Source organism: Balaenoptera ricei, chromosome 7 (assembly GCF_028023285.1).
Source record: "Balaenoptera ricei isolate mBalRic1 chromosome 7, mBalRic1.hap2, whole genome shotgun sequence".
NCBI classification, from domain to species: domain Eukaryota; kingdom Metazoa; phylum Chordata; class Mammalia; order Artiodactyla; family Balaenopteridae; genus Balaenoptera; species Balaenoptera ricei.
The window spans coordinates 93,054,313-93,080,223 of record NC_082645.1 but is presented as its reverse complement, the minus strand read 5'-3'; the positions used below and the strand labels follow the sequence as shown (position 1 = coordinate 93,080,223).

At 40.1% G+C, this 25,911-nt stretch overlaps 1 long non-coding RNA gene and 1 pseudogene across 5 annotated transcripts in view; one reads left to right on the top strand and one right to left on the bottom strand.

The window, feature by feature from the left end:
• The window catches only part of LOC132369175 (uncharacterized), a 79,592-nt gene that overhangs the window by 48,436 nt on the left and 5,245 nt on the right, over positions 1-25,911 (bottom strand). For all 5 annotated transcript variants that reach the window (XR_009504282.1, XR_009504284.1, XR_009504285.1 and 2 more), the window contains exon 3: positions 24,985-25,082. This is a non-coding gene — a long non-coding RNA (uncharacterized LOC132369175). The remainder of the gene's footprint in view (positions 1-24,984; positions 25,083-25,911) is intronic.
• On the top strand, positions 659-1,515 carry LOC132368649 (ATP synthase F(0) complex subunit B1, mitochondrial-like; annotated as a pseudogene).

Here is a 25,911-nt window from a genome sequence, read left to right as displayed (position 1 = left end):
GTACAACTTGGTATATTCATTTAGTGCTTGGCTCATTCCATTTCATATAGCAGGTGCTCAAAAAGTGTTTGTTAAACTGAAAGAAATGTAAATTAGGTTATACTGCTAGAACATAGTTAGAGATATCTGTTGACACCAAAATGCTCTTCCAACCCTATTTTCTTAAAAAAATATCCCCTCACCCCAAGTCCCTTGTTTTACATAAGTACCTATACTTTGAGATCAGTTGTCACTTATTCTCAGGAAGAGAAAATAAGATGTTTTGAGAACTGACAGTCATTCTCATCGGACATAGGTGCCAAGTTTTCTTCTGGTTATATGAACCAGATGGCATAACTGTGAAAAATAATGGCAAGATGAAAGATATCCTCTTTGATTGTCAGATACTTGGGTCAGATTTTCAAATAAGACATATTAGTGGATAGGGGCCCTTGGCCAGTAGCACTTTTATTCACATTCCAATTCGACTTTCATTGTAAAATGATGATGTTATTATTGCTGGTATAATTTTTTAAGGCTGAGCGAAGTTATACAAAAGGGAGATCTCTATTAGCTTCAAGTCCAAAATGTCATCAAAACGAGATTGGGACCATCTTGTTTCTGCCCCGACAGAGTCTCCTGTCACGGTCACTGGGGCGTGAAGACCCAGTGTGGACTGTTGTGTGGCCGCTACCTGACAATGCTGTCCCGGGTGGTACTTTCTGCCGCCACCGCAGCAGCCCCCTCTCTGAAGAACGCGGCCCTCCTTGGTCCAGGGGTATTGCAGGCAACAAGGATCTTTCACACAAGTCTTGCCCCTGTACCACCTCTTCCTGAATATGGAGGAAAAGTTCGTTTGGGACTGACCCCTGAGGAATTTTTCCAGTTCCTTTATCCTAAAACTGGTGTAACAGGACCCTACGTGCTCGGAACTGGGCTTATCTCATATTTACTCTCCAAAGAAATATATGTGATAACTGCAGAGACCTTCTCTGCCACATCAACAATAGGGGTTCTTGTCTATGTAATTTAAAAATATGGTGCCTCTATTGGGGAATTTGCTGATAAACTCATTGAGCAAAAAACTGCCCAACTGGAAGAAGTGATACGGCTTCCACCAAACAAATCCAGGATGCAGTTGATCTGGAGAAGCCACAGCAGGCACTGGTTCAAAAGCGCCATTACCTTTTTGATGTCCAGAGGAATAACATTGCCATGGCCTTGGAGGTTACTTACTGGGAACGGCTGCATAGTGTATACAAGGAGGTAAAGAATCACCTGGACTATCACATCTCTGTGCAGAATATGATGCACCAAAAGGAACAAGGGCACATGATAAACTGCGTGGAGAAGAATGTGGTACAGAGCATCTCTGCGCAGCAGGAGAAGGAGACAATTGCCAAGTCCACTGCAGACCTAAAGCTGCTTGCAAAGAAGGCTCAAGCACAGCCAGTTCTGTAAATGCATCTGTCCCAATTGAGACAGCTAGAAACAGTTGACTGACTAAATGGAAATTAGTCTATGTGACAAAGTCTTTCTGTATTTCTCTCTACTGAAGTTAGTTTCCCTTTTCTAAAAATGAAGTTTGAGTTTCATATAATGAGAGAATTAAAACAATCTATTGGCCAGTAAGATGTTTCTCTCATCCTTCTTGCTCTGCATTTTGAGTTGTTCCATGATCACTTTTGAATAAGCAGTTTGCTTTGAATAAAATATGGTACCTGACTAAAAATTATCAAGTTATAGTTTAAGTTTGAATTAATTCAACCATCTTGCAATAAAGTGACAGTTGAAACAAAAACAAAACAAAACAAAACAAAAAAACCAAGATTGGGTTGTCAGCCTTCCAAATCAAACTTCAGGCTAATCCCGTGTGACCGAATTATTGCATTAGAAAATCAGCGTGTAAAGCTTGATTGAGGAAGAGGAAGGTGATAAGGTAATCAGAAATTTGGCATACAGCTATATAGCTTTTCTTGGAGTTACTCTAATCTCTTCTCAGTGTGCCTCTTTTTTGTTTTTGGCTGTATGGCTTGCGGGATCTTAGTTCCCCGACCAGGCATGGAACCTGCGCCCCCTGCAGTGGAAGTGTGGAGTCTTAACCACTGAACTGCCAGCAAAGTCCCCACAGTGTGCTTCTTCTTCTTCTTTTTTTTTTTTAACCTTCTTCACCCCTTTTATTTCTCATCTATCTCAATAAATAAGCATCCACATGGAGCCCTATTCCTGCCTCTGTTCAAATACATTTTCTTATGATCTATCTGTATTCCTAGACCATTTAATTTGCCTGGCCAGCCTACTGTACCATCAGATTGTTTTCCATAAAAACATTAATGAACATATATACACTTATTTTTGATAATTTTTTCCAAAATTTTTTTTTTTTCCTAAAACAAAAAGCTGAATCCACACTTTCTGATAGCAAGTGGACTAATTATGATTCAGACCCACTTTTGGGGGCCCATTAGTGGTTCATAAAAATCAATTTACTGAGTCACAACCAGCATTTCCAAAAATGAAATAAAATAGAATAGGAAAAACTATTAGAGGGTGTTATACATGGTAGTGAGTAAATATTGATTCATGAAAATTCTATTTAAGTCACTTATATACTGGCATGTACTAGGAGGCAAAATAAAATATTTCTCAATGTGAGCTGTAGTAAAAAATGTCTGAAACCCATTGCTTTAGCAGATATTTTTCTGGTTATTATTGTCTTAATAATTTAGCTACCTATTATTGTGGTTTCTTAGGGAGGAGGGAAAAGGGGAAAGATCAAGATTTTAATAATTAGTATTGTTCCTTAAGGTAAAATGAAGAAGTAGAGATAATTCCTCAATGAAGAAATAGAATAAAAACTTTAGTAATTCTTTTTACAATGAAAAACTTTGAAGCCTAGTTCCTACAACATCCGTAAAATTCATAAGGAAATGATCACATTGTCCTAAAATTACACTAATACATTAATTTGCTTAATTATTAGCTTTAAAGGCAAACTCACTTTTTAAAAACAGCTTTCTTGAGATATAATTCACATACTATAAAATTTACCCAATTAAAGTGTACAACTCAGTAGTTTTTAGTATGTTCAAAGAATTGCGCAATCATTACTACAACCTAAGTTTAGAATATTTTCATCATCACCCAAAGAAAGCCCATACCCATTAGCAATAACTCCCAATTCCCCACCCTCCCCAGCTCTAAGAAGCCACTATTCTATTTTCTGTCTCTATAGATTTGCCTGTTCTGGTCATTTCATATACAGCTGACTCTTGAACAACGTGGGCGTTGGGGACACCTACGTTCCTTGCAGTAGAAAATCCGTGTATAACTTTGCAGCCAGCCCTCCCTATATCCAAGTTTCCGCAACCTTGGATTCAATCAACTGCAAATTGTGTATTACTGTAGTACGAATTTATTGAAAAAAATCCATGTATAAGTGGACCCACACAGTTTAAACCCCTGTTGTTCAAGGGTCAACTGTAAATAGTATCATACAATACATGCAGTCACATATACATACATTCTTACTGTCTTTTGGGGCTGGCTTCTTTCACTAAGCATGTTTTCAAGGCTCATCCATGTTGTAACATGTATCAGTATTTCATTCTTTTTTTATGGTCGAATAATATTCCATTGTACAGATATACCACATTTTCTTTATCTATTCACCAGTTGATGGACATCTGAGTTGTTTCCACCTTTTGGCTATTATTGATAATGCTATTATAAATATTTGTGTACAAGTTTTGTGTAGATATATGTTTTCATTTCTCTTGGGTATATACCTAGGAATGGAATGATGAGTCATATAGAAACTCTATATTTAATATTTTGAGGAACGACCAAACTGTCTTCCAAAGTGGCTGCACCATTTTACATTCCTACAGCAACTTATGAGGATTCCAGTTTCTCCACATCCTCTCCAACTCTTGTTATTGTATTTTTGTTATAGCTATCCTAGTGGATATGAAATGGCATCATATTATGGTTTTGATTTGCAATTCCCTAATGATCAATTATACTGAGCATAGTTTCTTGTGCTTATTGGCCATTTGTATATCTTTGGACAAATATCTATTTAAATCCTTTGCACATTTTTAAATTGGGTTATCTTTTTCATTGTTAAATTGTAAGTGCTCTTGATATATTTTGTTTTTTTTTTTTTTTTTTTAGAGTAGAATGTTTTAATTTCTATTTTTTTTTTTCACACACACACACACTGTATTTTATTTTTACAAGAGATAAATCGACTGACACCAAGCATTGTACATGGATGACCACAACAAAAGCAACAATGATTGCAATTACCAAACATGAAACACACTCATACTATGTCATAGTATTGACATTCAGTCCAGTAATCCTCCACTGTAACAGCTCCTTTACTTTGCAGTGAAAATTGATTTGTATATTCTTTGCCTCTGAGTCCTTGTGGAATTTTTTTTTTTTTTTTTTTTTAAATTCAGACAGAAAGTCACAAAAATTATACTCATCCTCATCAGTTCACTCAGTCCCATGTAATTAATTTTTTTTTTCATCTTGATCTTTTGTTAGCACTTTTATGAGTTCATCAGTTTTTCATTAGAGTTCTGAAAATGCTTATTCATTCAGTTCAGCAGTACAGTCCGTTACCAGAAACCTGTACTTGTCAGAGTCTTTTCCATGTATTTCTTGAAGATGAAACCCTTTTATAGGAACATATTTGCAAAATCACCAGAGTACACCCAGAACTGTCTGTAAATGACAAAAGACTTAAAAATGACCATGGTTAAAGATTTGATGACAGTTCATAATAATGCAGTTGACAAGAAAATTAGTTATTTCTGAGATATACATTTTAAAGTAATAACTAGGATTATTACTTATAACATTATACCAGAACATCTAAGATTTTTAGAAATTTCATGTAATGTCTGAAACATTTATATTAACATATTTCCATACATATTTCCATACAAGTACAAATATAAGATTTTTAGAAATTTCATGTAATGTCTGAAACATTTATATTAACATATTTCCATACATATTTCCATACAAATACAAATATGATTTTTAGAAATTTCATGTAATGTCTGAAACATTTATATTAACATATTTCCATACATATTTCCATACAAGTACAAATATAAGATTTTTAGAAATTTCATGTAATGTCTGAAACATTTATATTAACATGTTTCCATACAAATAACCCAATGAAAGTTTAGTATTAGTTGTTTGTTTTTTTATACTGCAGGTTCTTATTAGGCATCAGTTTTATACACATCAGTGTATACATGTCAATCCCAATCGCCCAATTCAGCACACCACCATCCCCACCTCACCGCAGTTTTCCCCCCTTGGTGTCCATATGTCCATTCTCTACATCTGTGTCTCAACTTCTGCCCTGCAAACTGGCTCATCTGTACCATTTTTCTAGGTTCCGCATACATGCATTAATAGACGATATTTGTTTTTCTCTTTCTGACTTACTTCACTCTGTATGACAGTCTCTAGATCCATCCACGTCTCAACAAATGACTCAATTTCGTTCCTTTTTATGGCTGAGTAATATTCCATTGTATATATGTACCACATCTTCTTTATCCATTCGTCTGTTGATGGGCATTTAGGTTGCTTCCATGACCTGGCTATTGTAAATAGTGCTGCAATGAACATTCGGGTGCATGTGTCTTTTTGAATTACGGTTTTCTCTGGGTATATGCCCAGTAGTGGGATTGCTGGGTCATATGGTAATTCTATTTTTAGTTTTTTAAGGAACCTCCATATTGTTCTCCATAGTGGCTGTATCAATTTACATTCCCACCAACAGTGCAAGAGGGTTCCCTTTTCACCACACCCTCTCCAGCATTTGTTGTTTGTAGATTTTCTGATGATGCCCATTCTAACAGGAGTGAGGTGATACCTCATTGTAGTTTTGATTTGCATTTCTCTAATAATTAGTGATGTTGAGCATCTTTTCATGTGCTTCGTGGCCATCTGTATGTCTTCTTTGGAGAAATGTCTATTTAGGTCTTCTGCCCATTTTTGGATTGGGGTGTTTGTTTCTTTGATATTGAGCTGAATGAGCTGTTTATATATTTTGGAGATTAATCCTTTGTCCGTTGATTCATTTGCAAATATTTTCTCCCATTCTGAGGGTTGTCTTTTCGTCTTGTTTATGGTTTCCTTTGCTGTGCAAAAGCTTTGAAGTTTCATTAGGTCCCATTTGTTTATTTTTGTTTTTATTTCCATTACTCTAGGAGGTGGATCAAAAAAGATCTTGCTGTGATTTATGTCAAAGAGTGTTCTTCCTATGTTTTCCTCTAAGAGTTTTATAGTGTCCAGTCTTATATTTAGGTCTCTAATCCATTTTGAGTTTATTTTTGTGTATGGTGTTAGGGAGTATTCTAATTTCATTCTTTTACATGTAGCTGTCCAGTTTTCCCAGCACCACTTATTGAAGAGACTGTCTTTTCTCCATTGTATATCTTTGCCTCCTTTGTCATAGATTAGTTGACCATAGGTGCGTGGGTTAATCTCTGGGCTTTCTATCTTGTTCCATTGATCTATGTTTCTGTTTTTGTGCCAGTACCATATTGTCTTGATTACTGTAGCTTTGTAGTATAGTCTGAAGTCAGGGAGTCTGATTCCTCCAGCTCCATTTTTTTGCCTCAAGACTGCTTTGGCTATTCGGGGTCTTTTGTGTCTCCATACAAATTTTAAGATGATTTGTTCTAGCTCCGTAAAAAATGCCATTGGTAATTTGATAGGGATTGCATTGAATCTGTAGATTGCTTTGGGTAGTATACTCATTTTCACAATGTTGATTCTTCCAATCCAAGAACATGGTATATCTCTCCATCTGTTGGTATCATCTTTAATTTCTTTCATCAGTGTCTTATAGTTTTCTGCATACAGGTCTTTTGTCTCCCTAGGTAGGTTTATTCCTAGGTATTTTATTCTTTTTGTTGCAATGGTAAATGGGAGTGTTTCCATAATTTCTCTTTCAGATTTTTCATCATTAGTGTATAGGAATGCAAGAGATTTCTGTGCATTAATTTTGTATCCTGCAACTTTACCATATTCATTAATTAGCTCTAGCAGTTTTCTGGTGGCAGTTTTAGGATTCTCTATGTATAGTATCATGTCATCCGCAAACAGTGACAGTTTTACTTCTTCTTTTCCAATTTGTATTCCTTTTATTTCTTTTTCTTCTCTGATTGCCGTGGCTAGGACTTCCAAAACTATGTTGAATAATAGTGGTGAGAGTGGACATCCTTGTCTCGTTCCTGATCTTAGAGGAAATGCTTTCAGTTTTTCACCATTGAGAATGATGTTTGCTGTGGGTTTGTCATATATGGCCTTTATTATGTTGAGGTAGGTTCCCTCTATGCCCACTTTCTGGAGAGTTTTTATCAGAAATGGGTGTTGAATTTTGTCAAAAGCTTTTTCTGCATCTATTGAGATGATCATATGGTTTTTATTCCTCAATTTGTTAATATGGTGTATCACATTGATTGATTTGCGTATATTGAAGAATCCTTGCATCCCTGGGATAAATCCCACTTGATCGTGGTGTATGATCCTTTTAATGTGTTGTTGGATTCTGTTTGCTAGTATTTTGTTGAGGATTTTTGCATCTATATTCATCAGTGATATTGGTCTGTAATTTTCTTTTTTTGTAGTGTCTTTGTCTGGTTTTGGTATCAGGGTGATGGTGGCCTCATAGAATGAGTTTGGGAGTGTTCCTTCCTCTGCAATTTTTTGGAAGAGTTTGAGAAGGATGGGTGTTAGCTCTTCTCTAAATGTTTGATAGAATTCACCTGTGAAGCCATCTGGTCCTGGACTTTTGTTTGTTGGAAGATTTTTAATCACAGTTTCAATTTCATTACTTGTGATTGGTCTGTTCATATTTTCTATTTCTTCCTGGTTCAGTCTTGGAAGGTTATACCTTTCTAAGAATTTGTCCATTTCTTCCAGGTTGTCCATTTTATTGGCATAAAGTTGCTTGTAGTAGTCTCTTAGGATGCTTTGTATTTCTGCAGTGTCTGTTGTAACTTCTCCTTTTTCATTTCTGATTTTATTGATTTGAGTCCTCTCCCTCTTTTTCTTGATGAGTCTGGCTAATGGCTTATCAATTTTGTTTATCTTCTCAAAGAACCAACTTTTAGTTTTATTGATCTTTGCTATTGTTTTCTTTGTTTCTATTTCATTTATTTCTGCTCTGATCTTTATGATTTCTTTCCTTCTGCTAACTTTGGGTTTTGTTTGTTCTTCTTTCTCTAGTTTCTTTAAGTGTAAGGTTAGATTGTTTACTTGAGCTTTTTCTTGTTTCCTTAGGTAGGCTTGTATAGCTATAAACTTCCCTCTTAGAACTGCTTTTGCTGCATCCCATAGGTTTTGGGTCGTCGTGTTTTCATTGTCATTTGTCTCTAGGTATTTTTTGATTTCCTCTTTGATTTCTTCAGTGATCTCTTGGTTATTTAGTAACGTATTGTTTAGCCTCCATGTGTTTGTCCTTTTTACGTTTTTTTCCCTGTAATTCATTTCTAATCTCATAGCGTTGTGGTCAGAAAAGATGCTTGATATGATTTCAATTTTCTTAAATTTACTGAGGCTTGATTTGTGACCCAAGATGTGATCTATCTTGGAGAATGTTCCGTGCGCACTTGAGAAGAACGTGTAATCTGCTGTTTTTGGATGGAATGTCCGATATATATCAATTAAATCTATCTGGTCTATTGTGTCATTTAAAGCTTCTGTTTCCTTATTTATTTTCATTTTGGATGATCTGTCCATTGGTGTAAGTGAGGTGTTAAAGTCCCCCACTATTATTGTGTTACTGTCGATTTCCTCTTTTATAGCTGTTAGCAGTTGCCTTATGTATTGAGGTGCTCCTATGTTGGGTGCATATATATTTATAATTGTTATATCTTCTTCTTGGATTGATCCCTGGATCATTATGTAGTGTCCTTCCTTGTCTCTTGTAACATTCTTTAATTTAAAGTCTATTTTATCTGATATGAGTATAGCTACTCCAGCTTTCTTTTGATTTCCATTTGCATGGAATATCTTTTTCCATCCCATCACTTTCAGTCTGTATGTGTCCCTAGGTCTAAAGTGGGTCTCTTGTAGACAGCATATATATGGGTCTTGTTTTTGTATCCATTCAGCCAGTCTATGTCTTTTGGTTGGGGCATTTAATCCATTCACGTTTAAGGTAATTATCGATATGTATGTTCCTATGACCATTTTCTTAATTGTTTTGGGTTTGTTTTTGTAGGTCCTTTTCTTCTCTTGTGTTTCCCACTTAGAGAAGTTCCTTTAGCATTTGTTGTAGAGCTGGTTTGGTGGTGCTGAATTCTCTTAGCTTTTGCTTGTCTGTAAAGCTTTTGATTTCTCCATCAAATCTAAATGAGATCCTTGCCGGGTAGAGTAATCTTGGTTGTAGGTTCTTCCCTTTCATCACTTTAAGTATATCATGCCACTCCCTTCTGGCTTGCAGAGTTTCTGCTGAGAAATCAGCTGTTAACCTTATGGGAGTTCCCTTGTATGTTATTTGTCGTTTTTCCCTTGCTGCTTTCAATAATTTTTCTTTGTCTTTAATTTTTGCCACTTTGATTACTATGTGTCTCGGCATGTTTCTCCTTGGGTTTATCCTGTATGGGACTCTCTGCGCTTCCTGGACTTGGGTGGCTATTTCCTTTCCCATGTTAGGGAAGTTTTCGACTATAATCTCTTCAAATATTTTCTCTGGTCCTTTCTCTCTCTCTTCTCCTTCTGGGACCCCTATAATGCGAATGTTGTTGCGTTTAATGTTGTCCCAGAGGTCTCTTAGGCTGTCTTCATTTCTTTTCATTCTTTTTTCTTTAGTCTGTTCCGCAGCAGTGAATTCCATCATTCTGTCTTCCAGGTCACTTATCCGTTCTTCTGCCTCAGTTATTCTGCTATTGATTCCTTCTAGTGTAGTTTTCATTTCAGTTATTGTATTGGTCATCTCTGTTTGTTTGTTCTTTAATTCTTCTAGGTCTTTGTTAATCATTTCTTGCATCTTCTCAATCTTTGCCTCCATTCTTATTCCAAGGTCCTGGATCATCTTCACTATCATTATTCTGAATTCTTTTTCTGGAAGGTTGCCTATCTCCACTTCATTTAGTTGTTTTTCTGGGGTTTTTTCTTGTTCCTTCATCTGGTACATAGCCCTCTGCCTTTTCATCTTCTCTATCTTTCTGTAACTGTGGTTTTTGGTCCACAGGCTGCAGGATTATAGTTTTTCTTGCTTCTGTTGTCTGCCCTCTGGTGGTTGAGGCTATCTAAGAGGCTTGATGGGAGGCTCTGGTGGTGGGTAGAGCTGACTGTTGCTGTGGTGGTCAGAGCTCAGTAAAGCCTTAATCCACTTGACTGTTGATGGGTGGGGCTGGGTTCCCTCCCTGTTGCTGTGGCGGTCAGAGCTCAGTAAAACCTTAATCCACTTGACTGTTGATGGGTGGGGCTGGGTTCCCTCCCCGCTGGCTGTTCTGCCTGAGGCAACCCAACACTGGAGCCTACCCGTGCTCCCTGGTGGGGTCAATGGCAGACTCTGGGAGGGCTCACGCCAAGGAGAACTCCCCAGAACCTCCGCTGCCAGTGTCCCCATCCCCACGGCGAAACAGAGCCACCACTCGCCTCCGCAGGAGACCCCCCAACACCAGCAGGTAGGTCTGGTTCAGTCTCCCCCTGGCTCACTGCTCCTTCCCCTGGGTCCTGATGCACACATTACTTTGTGTGTGCCCTCCAAGAGTGGGGTCTCTGTTTCCCCCAGTCCCGTCAAAGTCCTGCAATCCAATTCCCACTAGGCTTCAAAGTCTGATTCTCTAGGAATTCCTCCTCCCGTTGCCTGACCCCCAGGTTGGGAAGCCTGACGTGGGGCTCAGAACCTTTACTCCAGTGGGTGGACTTCTGTGGTATAAGTGTTCGCCAGTCTGTGAGTCACCCACCCAGCAGTTACGGGGTTTGATTTTACTCTGCTTGCGCCCCTCCTACCGTCTCACTGTGGCTTCTCCTCTGTCCTTGGACGTGGGGTATCCTCCTTGGTGAAGTCCAGGGTCTTCCTGTCAATGATGGTCCAGCAGTCAGTTGTGATTCTGGTGCTCTCGCAAGAGGGAGTGACAGCACGTCCTTCTACTCCGCCATCTTGGTTAAAAAATCTCTTGATATATTTTGAATACAATTTTCTTATCACAAATGATTTGCAAATATTTTCTCCTGTGGATTGTCTTTTTACTTCTTGGTGGTGTCATTTGAAGCACAAACCTTTTTAATTCTGAAAAAGTCCAAAATCTATTTTTTCTTTTGTTACTTGTGCTTTTGATGCTGTATCTAAAAAGGCATTGCCTAACCCAAGTTTACAAAGATTTATTCCCATGTTTTCTTCTAAAATTTTTATAGTTTTAGCTCTTACATTTTGGTCTATGATCTATTTTGAGCTAATCTTTGTGTATGCTGTAAGATAAAGATCCAACTTCATTCTTTTGCATGTGGATATCCAGTTGTTCTGGCACCATTTGTTGAAAAGACTATTAATTTGCCCATCCAATTATCTTGGCACCCTTGTCAACAGTCTGTTTACCATAAATATAAGTGTTCATTTCTGGAATTTCAATTCCATTCCATTGGTATATATCTCTTTGTGTCAGTACCACAAAGTCTTGATTACTCTAGCTTTGTAGTAAGTTTTGATATTGAGGATTGTGAGTCCTCCAACTTTGTTCTTTTTCAAGATTGTTTCAGCTATTACAGGTGTCTTCCATTTCCTTTTGAATTTTAGAATCAACTTGCCAATTTCTCCAAAAAGTCCAGCGTGGATTTTTGATAGGTATTGCATTGACTCTGTAGATCAGTTTGAGAAGTATTGCCATTTTAATAATACTGTCTTGTGAGCCACAAACATGGGATGTCTTTTCATTTATTTAAGTTTTAAATTTCTTTTTCTTGGTTGCTCTTTGTGGCTCATGGAATTTTAGTTCCCCAGGCCCTTGGTGCAGTGAGAGCACCGAGTGGAGTCTTAACCACTGAACCACCAGGGAATTCCCTAAGTTTTAAATTTCTTCCTAATACTATTTTGTAGCTTTGTACAAAATACTATTTTGTAGTTTTCAGTGTACAAATTTTACACTTTTGTTAAATTTATCCAGAAGTATTTTTATTCTTTTTGATGCTATTGTAAATACAATAGTTTTCTTAATTTCATTTTGGATTGTTCATTGATAGTGTATAGAAATACATTTGTCTTTTGTATAATGTCTTTGTATCCTGCGATCTTGAATTTGTTTATTAGTTCTAATAGTGTGTGTGTGATTCTTTAGAATTTTCTATATACAAGATCATGTCATCTGCAAATAGAGATAGTTTTGTTTTCCTTTTCAATCTGAATGCCTTTTCTTTTTCTTGTCTTGACTGGAACCTCCAGTACAATATAGAACAGAAGTGGTGAGAGCAGACATCCTTGTTTTGCTCTAATGGAGAAAGCATTGTCTCTGACCATTAAGTATGGTGTTACCTGTGGATTTTTCTTAAATGCTCTGTATTAGGTGAAGAGTTTCCCTTCTATTCTAGTTTGTTGGTTCTTTTTTTTTTTTTTTTTTTTTTGAAATCACAGAAAGGTGTTGAATTTTGTCAAATGCTTTTTCTGTGTGTATTGAGAGGATCATATTTTTTTCCTTTATTCTATTAATATGGTGTATTAAGTTGATTTATTTTTGGATGTTAAACCAACTTTGCATTCTTGGTATAAATCCCACTTGGTCATAGTGTGTAATTCTTCTTATGCGTTTCTGGAATTGTTTATCTTTTATTTCATTGAGAATTTTTGCATCTATATTTATGAGGGGTATTAATCTGTGGTTTTCTCTTCTTAAGATGTCTGGTTTTGGTATCAAGGTAATTCTGGCCTCATAGAATGAAGAGGAAGTATTCCCTCCTATTCCACTTTTTAAAAGAGTTTGTGAATGGTTGGTATTAATTCTTCTTTAAATTATCAGTGAAGTAATCTGGGCCTGGGATTTTCTTTGTGGGAAATTTTAAAATTACTAATTCAAAGTCTTTACTTGTTATAGGTTTATTCAGGTTTTCTATTTCTTCTTAAGTCAGTTTAGGTAGTTTGTGTCTTCTTAGGAATTCATCTAAGTTATCTACTTTGTTGGCTATTCATAGTATTCCCTTATAATCCTTTTTATTTCTATAAGGTTGGTGGTGATACCCCCTTCTTCATTTGCATCTTCTCTTTTTTTTTTCGTGGTCAGTCTAACTAAAAGTTTGTCAATTGATCTTTTGATCAATTTGATCTTTCTGAAGAGCAATTTTTGGCTTCATTGATTTTCTGTGTTTTTCTATTCTCTATTTCATTTATTCTATGTTTACTATTTGTTTTTCATATAGTTCATATCTTTGTTTCTCTATTCTTCAATTATTGCCTACTTTTGTGTTAGATATTTTCTAGTGTACCAGTTTTATTCCCCTGTCATTTCTTTTACTATATATTTTTCAGTTATTTTATCAGTGATTGTCCTTGGGATTATAATTAACATCTTAACTGGAAACAATCTAGTTTGGATTAATACTAGCTTAATTTCAATAGTATACAGAAACTTTGTTCCAATATAGCTTTGTTCACTCCATCTTCTTTTGTATTATTATTGTCATATAAATGATATTTTTATAAGCTCATGAACATATAGTTTTATAATTGTTGCTTTATGCAGCTGTCATTTAAATAAGATAGGAAAAGAAGAGTTACACACACACACACAACTCCCATTTATACTGTTATTTATATTCACCTATGTATTTACTCGTGGTTCTTCATCCCTCTCACTCTCTCTCTTTTTTTTTTTTTTTTTTGTGAATAGATGCATTCCTGAGAAAATAGGGGAAGCCCAGAAGTGAGAACCAATAAGAAAAACCAAATGTTCCTCCCTATACCATGCTATTGATCTAGAAGGCAGAAGTAGAAAGTCCTTGGTAGAGCTTCCCTAAATGTGTGGTATGTCTGGCCTTTTCCTCCATATTCTTGGTACTCAGTATGGTCAAGGGTGAGATCTTTATCTTTTTATGTGGATTCAATTACTGTCTAGTGCCTTTTCATGTAGTCTGAAGGACTCCCTTTATTATTTCTTGTAGGGCAGATCTACTAGTGACAAATTCTCTCAGGTTTTGTTTAAATTTATTTGAATGTCTTCTCCATTTTGAAAGGATATTTTGCTGGATGTGCAATTCTGTTTTGTTTCAGCACTTGAAATATGTCATCCCACTGACTGCTGGACTCCATAATTTCAGATGAGAAGTCAGCCATTAATTTCACCAAGGATCTCTTGCACATGATGTGTCATTTTTCTCTTGCTACTTTCAAGATTCTCTCTTCATCTTTGGCTTTAGACAGCTTGACTATGTGTATTTCAGTGTGGATCTCTTTGAGTTGATCCCACTGGAGTTTGTTGAGTTTCTAGGATGTGCAGATTGATCTTTTCCATCAAGTTTGGGAAAGTTTTGGCCATTATTTCTCCAAATATTCTTTCTGCCTCTATTCTCTCTTTTCTCCTTATGGGACTCCCATTATGCATGTGCTGGTTAATTTTCATTTCCTTATTCAGATTTTTAAATGCAGGCATAAGTACTCCTATAGGTATACTCCTGTAGGTGAAACTGCTATGTTATGGTAGTGACATTAAGAACTTTGATAGATATCACTAATTGCCTTCTCAAAAGTTTATAACAAGGCACTGTATATCAGCAATGTATGAGCAACCCCATTTCTCTTAGGGACATTTTATTGATTATATTGGAGGTTTTTTAAAATTATTGGATGAGGTGCTTATTTTCAGTTGGGCTGTAGTTCCTTAGCTGTAACTTACTGCCTCTCAGAATCTTTTATCAATGGTGCTGTTATTTCTAGTTCCTTCTAGAATCATCCTCAGAAAACATTCATGAAGAAGAAGAAATGATGGGCATATTTCCCAATGCTTTTTTGTTCTGTCTAGTTTTATTTCTCACTAAAGAGAAGTCTATTTGTTCTAAATTACATCTGTCTCAAATGCTAGGCAGGGCTGTGGCCTTTCTCTGAGCCCTCAAGGCCACGAGGAGGCTTATATTATATACACAGTTTTGTTAACTGCTTTTTTCCCACTCAACCACCTCATGTGAATATTTTCCAGTGAATTCTACAATTTATAATGGCTACATAGTAATTCATAACTGCAAAAAGAAACACTAATATTGGTCGTTTTGTTAGTTTCTGATTCTTCCCTGTAATAAATAACACTACAATGATTATCAGTAACCTCCAGGCGAGCAGGAGCCCTATTTTTTCTTTGCTGTGTTGCAGCATCTAGCACAGAGTCTGCCTTATAAAAGACACCAATAAATGTGCATAGAATGAGTAAGTGGTTGAATAACAAGCTTTTATGTATGTATTATATGTAACAATACAAATGTGATTATTTCCTTCAAAAAAATAACCCAGAGGAGAAATTGATGGGTGGGTAGATCTATAGTTTTTAAGCCCTTGGCCAATGTTTTCAAATTGCGTACAGAAATATTTTGCCAATTTACACACCCATTGGTATATAAGAGAATACCTGTTTCTCTACTCTGGCCAACTACTCGTTTGTTTAAATCTATGCAACTGATGGTTGAAGAATAAGGTATTCTTAACAGTTTTAATGTGCATTTCTTTTAGGACAAGTGATGTTGAACTTTTTAATGTCTTTCGCCATTTGCTCCTTTAACCAGCAGAGCTCATCACTTTGGGAGGAAGGCTGGTCTCTTTGAGTCATGGGGGCCACAACCTGGGGCTGCTCAGGGAATGAGAAGGCTGTTCTGTGACCGTCACAACCCACTTGCTTCTCAGGCAATCTCACAGGGTGTCATCCTCATTGATAGGAAGAAAAGCAGGGAGAGGTCTAATTGTACCTTGCTTCTGGCACCACGACCTGGGCAATTCTGGTTTACCTTTTGGATCTTAGGAACTTAGGGGGAGGGCTCTCACTGCCACCACCTCCACTGACGTTCACCTTCCTCTAGGCAGAGAGTCTCCAAGCTTTTTGGGTTTGGCACCCATGTTGGCAAACAATTTTTAAGCGTGCCTTTCCAATATATGTCTGTTAACTAATGAAGTCTATATATGCCCAATAATATTAATGTATTAAATACATATAAAGCTATCACATGAAACTTAACATTTTAAAGGGTGAGATTAAAAAGATCTATAGAACCAGCAGTTCCAACGTTCCTTCTTGCTCAGTGATATTTCCCTTTGGGCTCCCCCACTTTGGAGTCCAGTGCTCTAGGGTATTTGTGGGAAAGTGGGTTGTCTCCTGTCTGAGCAGGTGAGTTGTTTACACAATTCTTAGGGAGCTAGACTTCCTCCGCCACTGTCCAGGTGGCTATATAGATCAGCAATTTTTATGGGGTGCTGTAGAAGGATACTTTAATTACTGTCCCGTCAACTGCCCAGTGCCCTCTGATGCAAACATTTTAGGAGGGCCAAATCCAGAAAAGTGACACTACTGGCTGTCTTTCCCACTCTCCTCTTATCTGGCTGCCTTGCAATCAGCAGCTAATTTGCTTATTCAAAGAAGGCCATGACATTTGAGTAAAGAAAAGCAGCAGCGGGAGCCTAGTCAGGACCTACGCTTTGCTGTTAGATTTTGCACTACAATGATGGAACTGAGCAAAATATTTATATCACATCATACTGTGTAAACATGTAAGGTCTCTGTACAGAGAAATACACATGCAAAATAATGTAAAGATTCAACTGAACTAATAAAGGAAACAATATGCAAATAAATATTATGAGACAATTTCTTTGTAGTAAAATTTACCACCAAATGCTTTCATGGAAATAGCTTTCCCCAAAGAAAGAAGAAAAATCCTCTAATAGACTTCATTTGAAAACTCTGGTGTGGGGCGCGGAGCGGTGCAGCGAGAAGGCTGATGTATCTGAAAGGCCAAGGAGCTTTGGAGACAGACAACTGGATTTGAACTAGGTCTAGACCCCAAGCTTGCCATGGGCTAGAGTGTGACCTTTGACACTGAGATTTTTCTTTTAATAAGAGGAGATAATAATCCCCTTACCCTGCAATATTATGAAAATTAAATGAGAGAATGTCCACCAACCATTTTGCTTATGGTATTGCTTGATAAATTTTGGTATTTTTTTTTTTTTCTGGCCACACCATGCAGAATGTGGTATAGTTCCCTGACCAGGAATCAAACCCACACCCTCTGCAGTGGAAGCACAGAAAGCATGGAGTCTTAACCGCTGGACCACCAGGCAAGTCCCTGCTTGTTTATTCTTTCTTCACCTTTTTTAGACCATGGGAATTTCTTTCATGCCTGCTTATGCCCTAACTTCAGTTTGCCTCTTTTTTATTTCAGCATTAATGATGTAGAACATTTTTCCTAGAGTTGCTTTAACTACTTAAAAAATGCCTTAAATTTGAAACTTCTATTTTAAACGTCTCTGTTCTATTTGACCATTTCTAAGTCTGTAAAATGCAAACACATGGGTTTATTCTGATGAAAGTTAGAGCATCTGCACTCAGCTACTTCCATAATGCAATTGGCATCAGAATTATTTTTAGCCTCATAAGCTGATTTTTTTTCTTTTTTTAATTATAGGTAACTCTAGTGTTCTAGAAATTCACATATACAGCAAAATGCACACCCACACCCACTGAAAAAACCCTGTTTTAGGAGAGAGCTTCTCCATCCAGCTCTTTCTGTTCAGCTTTTCTGTGCTCCTTCTTCAGTTCTGCAAATACAGGTTTATATTTAGCCCCCTTTTGATTCTCCATATGTTCCTTCTAAAAACATTTCCTATTAAGGACTTTTCAATGGCTGATCTCTTGGAGAACTACTGAGTGAACATGACCTGGGGTAGGTGTGAGTGAGGTTTGTCCGCGGGTGGCATCCCCACCAAACCATGAGTCAAGGAAGCCCCTCAGGGAAAGTTCTGGCCCACAGCTCTCCCGTTTTTCCGGAAAACTTACTGCTGATGACCAGAGACGGTCAAACACGGTGTGTGCGGGGTCAGTGTCACTTCCTTTTGCCCATGTTCTCCACTCTGTGGGGAGGATGAGTGGACAGCCAGAGGATGGGAAAGGTGGAGTCCCAGCACCACAGACAAGAGGTAGCCAACTTACTGGCAGGGAGAGCCCAGCATGCCTACCTGCCCAGGTTCAGGGCGGGCAGGGGCTTCCCAGCCCAGCCAGGGGCCCTGACTCCAGACTGAGGTCCTCTAAGGGAGATGACCCTGGCTGCCTGTTCTCAGGGCAACCATTTATGCTTGGCCTGAAGGACAGGAAGAGAGAGGGGAAGGGTTTTGAAGCCGGTGAGACTAGCCTTGGAGTCCTTCCACTGGGCCTTTGGAATCACTCTGGGCCTTGGTTTCCTCATCTCTAAAGAGTATACAGTGCATGACTCATATTTGCTTTACTGCGGTGGTCTGGCACTGAACCCGTAATATCTCCAAGGTATGCACGTACTGCAATAAAGCAACTCGCGTGAATTTTTTGGTTTCCCAGTGCGTATAAAAGTTATGTTTAGGGCTTCTCTGGTGGCGCAGTGGTTGAGAATCTGCCTGCCAATGCAGGGGACACGGGTTCGAGCCCTGGTCTGGGAAGATTCCACATGCCACGGAGCAACTAGGCCCGTGAGCCACAACTACTGAGCCTGCGCGTCTGGAGCCTGTGCTCCGCAACAAGAGAGGCCGCGACAGTGAGAGGCCCACGCACTGTGATGAAGAGTGGCCCCCGCTTGCCGCAACTAGAGAAAGCCCTCGCACAGAAACGAAGACCTAACACAGCCAAAATAAATAAGTAAATAAATAGCGTTCCCTTTAAAAAAAAAAGAGTAAACAAACATTTAAAAAAAAGTTATGTTTACATGACACTGGAGTCTATTGATGTGCAATAGCATTATGTCTAAAAAAACAACGTACATACCTTAATTTAAAAATACTTTATTGCTGGACTTCCCTGGTGCTCCAGTGGTTAGGGCTCCGTGCTTCCACTGCAGGGGGCACGGCGTTGATCCCTGGTCCAGGAACTAAAATCCTGCATGCTGTGCATAGTGCGGCCAAAAAAAAAAAAAAAAAAAAAAACTTTATTGCTAAAAAAATGATAACCATCATCTGAGCCTTCAGCAAGTTGCAAACCTTTTGCCTGTGGAGGGTCCTGCCTCGTGCTGATGGCTGCTGACTGATCAGGGTGATGGTTGCTGAAGGCTGGGCTGACTGTGGCAGTTTCTTAAAATAAGACAACAGGGATGTTTGCCGCATCGATTGACTCTTCCTTTCATGAACGATTTCTCTGTAGCATGCGGTGCTGTTTGATGGCATTTTACCCACAGTAGAACTTCAACATTTGAGTCAATCCTCTCAAACCCTACCACTGCTTTATCAACTGAGTTCATGTAATATCCTAAATCTTTTGTTGTCATTTCAACAGTCTTCACAGCATCTTCACCGGAAGTTGACTCCACTTCAAGAAATCACTTTCTTTGCTCATCCATCAGAAGCAACTCCTCAGCTGTTAAAGTTTTATCATGAGATTGCAGCAATGCAGTATCATCCTCAGGCTGCACTTCTAATTCTCGTTCTCTTGCTATTTCCACCACATCTGCGGTTACTTCCTCCACTGAAGTCTTGAACCCCTCAGTCATCCAGGAGGGTTGGAATCAACTTCTTCCAAACTCCTGCTAATGTTGATATCTTGGCCTCTTCCTATGAATCACTAATGTCCTTCATGGCCTCTAGAATGGTGAAGGCTTTCCAAAAGGTTTTCAATTGACTTTGTCAAGATCCATCAGAGGAATCACTATCTCTGGCAGCTATAGCCTTATGAGATATATTTCTTAAATAAGACCTGAAAGTTGAAATTACTCCTTGATCCATGGGCTGCAGAATGGTTGCTATGTTAGCAAGCATGAAGACAACATTAATCTCACTGTACATCCCCATCAGAGTTCTTGGGTGACCAGGTACTTTGTCAATGAGCAATAATAATTTGAAAGGAATCTCCTTTTCTGAGCAGTAGGCCTCAACAGTGGGCTTAAGATATTTAGTAAACCGTGTTGCAAACAGATGTGCTGTCATCCAGGCTTTGTTGCTCCATTTATAGAGCACAGGCAGAGTAGATTTAGCATCATTCTTACGGACCCTAGGATTTTTGAAATGGTAAATGAGCACTGGCTTCAACTTCAAGTCATCAGCTGCAGTAGCCCCTAACAAGAGTGTCAGCCTGTCCTTCGAAGCTTTGAAGCCAGATATTGACTTCTCTCTAGATATGAAACTTCTAGACGGCATCTTCTTCCAATATAAGGCTGTTCCATACACACAGAAAATCTGTGGTTTAGTGTAGCCACCTTCGTTAATTATCTTAGCTAGATCTTCTGGATAACTTGCTGCAGCTTCTACATCAGCACTTGCTGCTTCACCTGGCAATTTTATGTTATGAAGACGGCTTCTTTCCTTAAACCTCATGAACAACCTCTGCAGCTCCCTCACCTCTCTCAGCCTTCATAGAATTGAAGAGAGTTAGGACCATGCTCTGGATTGGGCTTTGGTTTAAGGAATGTTGTGGCTGGTTTGATCCTCTATCCAGACCATTCAAACTTTCTCTACATCAGCAATAAGGCTGTTTCGTTTTCTTACCACCCAGGTGCTCACTGGAGTAGCACTTTTCATTTCCTTCAAGAACTTTTCCTGTGCCTGCATAACTTGGCTAACTGGTGCAAGAGGCCTAGCTTCTTGGCCTCTCTCAGCTTTTTTTTTTTTTTTTAAAGGAATTCCTTTATTTTTATTTATTTATTTATTTATTTATTTATTTATTTATTTATTTATTTATGACTGTGTTGGGTCTTCGTTTCTGTGCGAGGGCTTTCTCTAGTTGCGGCAAGTGGGGGCCACTCTTCATCGCGGTGCGCGGGCCTCTCATTATTGCGGCCTCTCTTGTTGCGGAGCACAGGCTCCAGACGCGCAGGCTCAGTAGTTGTGGCTCGCGGGCCTAGTTGCTCCGCGGCATGTGGGATCTCCCCAGACCAGGGCTTGAACCCATGTCCCGTGCATCGGCAGGCAGATTCTCAACCACTGCGCCACCAGGGAAGCCCTGTCTCAGCTTTTGACATGCCTTCCTCACTATGCTTGTTTCTAGCTTTTGATTTAAAGTGAGAGACAGTGACTCTTCCTTTAACTTAAAAACTTAGAGGCCACTGTAGGGTTATTAATTGGCCTAATTTCAATATTGTTATTTCTCAGGGAATAGGGAGGCCCCAGGAGAGGGAGAGAGATGGGGGAATGGCTGGTCAGTGGAGCAGTCAGAACACACACAATACTTATGGATTAAGTTTGCTGTCTTATATGGTTGAGGTTCATGGTGCCCCATAACTATTATCATAATAACATCAAATATCACAGATCACTATAACAAGTATAATAATAATGAAAAAGTATGAAATATCGCAAGAATTACCAAAGCGTGACACAGAGACACAAAGTGAGCCAATGCTGTTGGAAAAATGGTGCCTATAAACTTACTCGACACCTATCTCATCAGCACATCTTGGATTCCCTTTCAGTTCTTTGTCTTTATTCTTTTGTCTTCGTTTTCAGTTCTTTTCATTCCAGTTGCTTTTTAAAATTTATGATTAATTAATTTATTTTTAAAATATTTATTTACTTATTTATTTGATTGCACCAGGTCTTGGTTGCAGCAGGCAGGGTCCTTAGTTGTGGCATCGAACTCTTAGTTGCGGCATGTGGGATCTAGTTCCCTGACCAGGGAGCGAACCCGGGCCCCCTGCATTGGGAGCACAGAGTCTTAACCACTGCGCCACAAGGGAAGTCCCTATGATTAATTTATTAATTTATTTTATTCATTTGGCTATGTCTGGTCTTAGTTGTGGCACATGGGATCTTTCATTGCAGCACGCAGGCTTCTCTCTAGTTGTGGCACATGGGTTTCAGAGCACGTGAGCTCAGTAGTTGCTGCGTGCAGGCTTAGTTGCCCTGCGGCATGTGGGATCTTAGTTCCCCGACCAGGGATCAGGGATCGAATTGAACCTGCATCCCCTGCACTGGAAGGTGGATTCTTTACCACTGGACCACCAGGGAGGTCCCTCATTCCAGTTGCTTTGATTCCAGTTTGACCCAGTTGATTCATTCCAATTGATACCAGTAGCCAGTGGGTTCTGCTTCTTCCTTTCTAGATACTTTGTTTCCATCATTGCTGAATGTTACCATATTTATTTACCTAGAGCTAAAAGCCCCTTGAAGAAATCACCACAATCACTGGAGGAGACGGGTGTTCCTGGCCTGGCATGTTGTGGAAACCTCCTTCCTCCAGCCTTCCTCAGCCTCAGTGCCCCCAAGAGCCAGGCCAGCGAGCAGTGTTCCTTCCCCTCTCTGGGAGGGGACAACAGTGAGGAAATAGGCAATAGCAAAGACAGTAAATGCTTCCTGTGTGCAAAGTACTGGTCTAAGCCCTGAGCATGGGGTAACCACCTTCCTCCTCATATCAAATGGGCAGGGTCATGGTAAGATGCCCATTTTGCAGATGAGGAAAATGAGGCACAAAAATGCTAATTCATTGGTCAAGGTCATACAGCTAGAAAGGACACAGGAGTTAAATCCAGACCTTTGACTCCAAGCCTGTTTTCTTAATTCTTAGCTCTAAGGATACTCAATAATATGCATTGCAGTGTTCAGCGAGCTCTTCCATACATCTCCTCCTTTGGTGCCCACAGCAACCCTGTGAGGTGGGTATTGTCATCAACCCCATTTACAGATGAGGAAACCGAAGTGCAAGGCACAGCAGTGACTTGCCCAAGGTCCCGTGACTGGGGACTAGTGGAACTGGGACTCGAGTCCACGTCCTGCAACCCCAACACCCCACCCTTCCCCTGCCCCGCCGTGCTGCGGAGCAGAACACTGGCCTTGTGCACAAGTGGTACTTTCGAATAAACTGAACCCAGAGTTGCAGTAAAGCTGCTAAGCAGGCAAGAGCATAGGAAGAAAGAAAGGCCAGCTTTCTGAGAAGCTGCAGCAGCCTGGGGGAGCCTGGTGGCTGAGTGGAGGTGGTGGGAAAGGGGCGAGACCAGAGACTGGTGCCCTGGTGGCCCAGACAGAAAGGCCTCTTTAAGTCCAATGCCCAGAGAAGTCTGGTGTCCAGGAGAGAGGCAAGACCTGGCGCTGGCCAGAGTCGCTCAGAGAGAACAGAACATGTCGGCTGGGCGCAGAGAGCAGCCAAGGGCAAGGGCAAGCCTGCGTCGCTCTTATAATCTTGAATTTTTAGGTAACAGGGGACTCTTGGACTTGTTTGAAGGCAAAAAGGACAGGCCGTTGGTGGAACAAGTTGGGGAGCAAGCCTCCCCAGAACTGGAGAGGGGACAGAATTCTTAGGGCCAGGTGGGGAGGGGACACCTTTTCATCGTAGGATGGACAAGAAAGGTGCAGCCAGAGATCACGCTTCTCCTTCGCGAACATTTATCAAGGTGTGTGTGGACTCAAGTCACCTGCTGACTGTGAGTGTAGAGAGGACATTTTTGTCTTTCAAACACAAGTTCATTTAAATATTAGGATCACAGTTGTTGCTTGGCAAATACGATAGCAAGTTATTATATATGAGGACCTTATAGAACGTTTATATTCTGTTTACATTACTTCCTAAAAACACACAACAGAAAATATACCAGCTAAAGTGAAAAAGGGAAATTTATTCTCAGGTTACACCGGCATCCTATAGGTCCTGGGAGCCCAAGTGCAGCCAGGAACCAGACACGATGGCTCTCCTGTCATGCCCAGGACAGGAGAACCATCGGGAAGCCTGGCTTCTCCACGCCCAGCACACTGAGGGTGGCCCTGCACGGGCACGACTTAACTCTCTTTTGTTCACGGAACCAGCCCAGACTGAAAGTATCAGGATTGTTTTTCTTCTTCAGGGGACCAACAAGAAAAAAGCAGTTCAAACTGGCTTAAGGTAATTAAGGAATTTAGCAGCTCACATAACAAACAATTCCTGGCCCACTGGATCCAGGTGGTCACACGGCACCACAGGAGGCACCTCTCCCTCCACTGGTACCTGTGCTGGCTCCAGTCTCTGCTGGCTCAGCCCTCTTGGGACCAGAAGACTAACAGGAACTCTGGTTCTCCGAGAGTCCCAGCAAATCTCAGGATGGGCTGCGGGTAAGCCCAGCGTTGGTCACATGCCCACTTCTGACCCACTCATGGCCAGATGGAAGGAAATGTCCATTGGCCAGACCTGGGACACGTGCCTGGTCCTAGAGCCACAGCTGAGGTCAGTCCCACCCCAGACACAGAACAGTGAGAGCAAACGCTACAGGAAGTTCACTGTTTGCTGGGCACGGTTTTAAGTGCTTTAGATAACTCATTCTAACCTCAGCTTACCGTCTTTGTTTACTAATTTAATCAGCACATTATCCCCTTTTTATAGCTGGGGAAATTGAGGTGCAGGTGAACGTGTCTTAGCCAAGGTCTCACAGCTAGTTGCAGCTAAGACGCAGAGCTGGGATTTGACCCGGACTCTTGGGCCCCAGAAGCTGGGCTCTTGACCATTAGCAAAAGGGGACTGCTACCAACAAAACGGGAAATGGATACTGAGCTAATAGAGATAATAACAAGAGATGTCCAATAGCCACCCTGAACTCTCGCTCTGCAGAGGGAATTATTTGTCCAGCCCGAGTGGCCCAGGGCAGGATCACACTGTACCAAGGTGGCTGCATTTACTGTGACCTTGTACACTGACTAGTTCCAGAAAACAGGAGGGATAAAAGAATAAGCTCCCTTCTACCACTATTCTCTAGTGAGGTGTCATATGATTGGGGAAAGGCAATTGTAGTCACAGGGATAAAAATAAAAAGCTATCAACTAAAAGACCCTGGGCATAGTTATTCTACCCCACCCTAAATTCTGCTCCCCGCAAGGGGTGAGTGGGTAAGAAGGGTCCAAAAGCCTGCAGGTACCTGGGGGAACTGTGGAGCTGGAGAGGATGCCCAAGCATGGTCCGTTTCAGTTGTCTGGGTCCAGGAGAGGATCAGGGAATGAAGCCCAGTCCCGAATGCTATAAAGAAAAAGCACATAGATTTACAGATTGTTGTATTATGATTGAGCCACGTTGTGGATTTACAGATAATCCAAAGTGAGTCTACCTTTTGCACATCTCCCACAAGACTGTCCTAAGTAGGAAAACAGTCTTCAAGCCTTAGAATCACAGTTGGATAAAGGCGGTCAGTAGTTTCAGGTGATGCTGACAAGGGGGAGGGGGACAGGTGTGGGGCAATTAAGGCGTCATTATGAGCTAGGCGGAGCTCCAAAAAAGGATGACTTTACTGAAACTAAAGCCACCCACACTAAAAGCTCCTACCTGTTTTGAAATTTCCGTCCCTTTCACACCTGTGTTCTGACAGCTTCTGCTGAGTTATACTACATAACAAACCCCAGTCTCAGTGGTTAGCTCAACAAAGGTTTATTTCTCACTCGTGGCTCCCATATTTTACAGGTCGTTTGTGGTTCTGCTCCACCTGGGGATGGGGTTACAGAGCGCCCCCATCTGGGGCCTGCAGGTCTTCAGCAAAGGGAAAAGGCGCAATCCTGCTGTGCCTCATAGGTGGCACACACTTTCTATTGGCCAAAGCAAGTCATGTGGCCAAGCCTGACTTCAACAGGGTGGGGAGACATCCCTCCTTTGGGAAGGGTCAACTAGGACAGGTCTGTAGAAGGCGGACTGGGTATTAAAAATAATGCAATCTACCACATGCCCAATTTGTTTCTGAGGATTAAAAATTTGCAAGTATTCACGGGGAACCACTGGCTGTCTTGGTTTATTCTGATAAAAATAGAGCTGCATTAAAAAAAAAAATAGAGGGCTTCCCTGGTGGCACAGTGGTTAA